The following is a 2,247-nucleotide window of genomic DNA, read 5'->3' on the forward strand; positions in this document are numbered from 1 at the left end:
TAACATCTGTCTTTTCTGTATTCTTCAGATTCTCTTTACCATTCTTATTGGTAAATTCCCTCTTATGAATGAATAATTCTTCATATTCATATTTCCCAGTGCAAACGACTGGTTTGGTTGCTGCCCGCCAGCTGACACTGGCTGATAGAGACGCAGATCTTTGCAGGGAAACAGCAGGAAGATGGACGCACCCTGCCTGACAACATTCTGAAAGAATCCACTCGTTGCACTTGGTCCTGAGCTTGAGGGGAGGTGTCGAAGTTCTCTTCCTTAAGCTTTCGACAGATTTCACTACACTTTTCTTTCAGTAAAGTTACTGCGTACCAGCCACCTCTCCCACCCCCGGCAAAGAGAAAAGGTCTGTGGTTTTGCGGGGATAATGGAGCCACCGGGCCGCAGTGCGGAAGTCCAGGCACTGATCCTTGACCTCGGGGCACTCCGCTATCTCTCAGGCGCAATGTCTGTGGGCACAAATGGGTAGGACATGCTAGAACTCGGGGATAAGAGGGTCATGCGGCTTCCGGGACCATCAGCAAGAAGGACAATACCAACCCGCACAAGAAAAAGTCCAGGAAGTCCTCAGAGACACTGACCTTCCCACGGACATGCACCAGGAATTCTAAGCATTGTGCTACTCTGACGAGAAGGATGCACCTCCACTGTTACCCAGTGACCCTGGTCAAGGCCACCGCACAGTTAAGGCCAAGTTGGGCCCCAAGAAGGCGTGGTCCTGTAAGTGGATGCCATTCACCAACCTAGTCTGCAAGGATGGAGCCACGTTCTTCCACTGGTGACAGGCAGCTGAGGAGGGCAAGGACTACCCCTTCGCCAGGGTCCATAAGACTGTGCAGGTGCCAGTGTATTCAGAGCAGGGGTACTAGCTCTATCTTCACGACAACTCTTGAACAAAGGCAGAAACGACCACTTCTTTGACCTCAGCCGCCGCTTTGACCTCCGTTTTGTCATTAGCCACGATCGGGATGATCACCAGCGGTTTAAGAAGAGGTCTGTGGAGGACTTGTAGGAGCGGTATTACTGTATCTGTGCCAAGCTGGCCAACATGCACGCCATGCCAAACACAGACCTCAAGATACCAGGGTTTGATGCTGGGCACCTGCAACGGCGGAAGGAACAGCTGAAGCGTTGCCGGTAACAAGCCTCAGAGCAGGTGGCGGCGGAGAAGTACCCGCTACGTAAGCTGCGCCAGATCTAGTCCCGGCAGAAGGAGCGAGAGGAGCGTAGCCAGGACTCGCTGAAGCTACCCGCAGCCGCAGACCCCGCTGCGGAGCAAGGACCCCGAGAAGCAGCCGGCCCAGGAAAAGGAGACCGAGAAGCCAGCTGTTCCTGAGCCTGCAGGCATCAAGTTTCCAGACTTCAAGCCTGCAGGCCTCACCCCGCGGAGCCAGCAGAGGAAGCTGCCAGGGTGCGGGCCAGAATATCGAGGCCCTGAACAGGTGCTGGGTGTGGAGCTGAGCCTGACACCCGCGGAGGAGCTGGTGCGCGTGCTCTACGAGCTGAGGACCGAACTGGTGCGGCTGAACGAGCCCAGGCAAGCCTGCGTCAACTGCGAGGGTGAGCTGCAGGTGCTGCGGGTCCCTGCACGAGTCTCTGGTCCGGGCTGGGTGCTGGGAGGCCGCCACGCCAGCGTCCTCCCGCTCGCGGTGCCGAGCCCGGCCTCGACCCTGACCCCAGCAAGGACACCGTCATCGACCATCGTCGTGTGGTGGGCACACCCTTCGCGCCCACGAGGAAGCGACGGGCATCGTCTCCAGCTCCTCTTCTGTGAAGGAGGCGCAGAAGCCATGTGAGGCCACACGTGGTGTGGGATGCTGCTGCGTAGAGCTGGTGAGTTGGGAAAAAAACAACCCCAAAATCTTTTTACCTAAATGAAGACTGTAAGGGAAGTAACTCTGCACATCAAAGTATGCAGTGCTTCTTCATACTTATGTAAATATCCTATGTTTATGTAAATATTTGTTTTTTTCAGTAATTAGCTTATAATAGTTTATCTATGCAAACTCATTTTTAAAAAGTTTTTTTTTCCCTGAAAATTTAGAGCACCGGAAAGATTCACAATGAATTGCACATGTTATTGTGTAGTGGTGTTTATTACATTTCCTACTGAAGTATCTTATTCTCAGAGCGGAGGGAGTTAAAGCCCTAGGGCAGAGTCGGAGGGAATCTTTTGAGTTTGAACGTAATGGCCATAATATTTAGTATTTTAGTTTATTTTATATTCTATTCCAT

At 52.6% G+C, this 2,247-nt stretch overlaps 1 pseudogene; it reads left to right on the plus strand.

The window, feature by feature from the left end:
* Positions 1 to 457: 457 nt before the first annotated feature.
* LOC114897684 lies at positions 458 to 1,890 on the plus strand (annotated as a pseudogene).
* The last annotated feature ends 357 nt before the right edge of the window (positions 1,891 to 2,247 follow it).

The sequence above is a fragment of the Monodon monoceros genome, unplaced genomic scaffold (assembly GCF_005190385.1).
Source record: "Monodon monoceros isolate NGI ecotype Baffin Bay Population unplaced genomic scaffold, NGI_Narwhal_1 Super_Scaffold_17, whole genome shotgun sequence".
NCBI classification, from domain to species: domain Eukaryota; kingdom Metazoa; phylum Chordata; class Mammalia; order Artiodactyla; family Monodontidae; genus Monodon; species Monodon monoceros.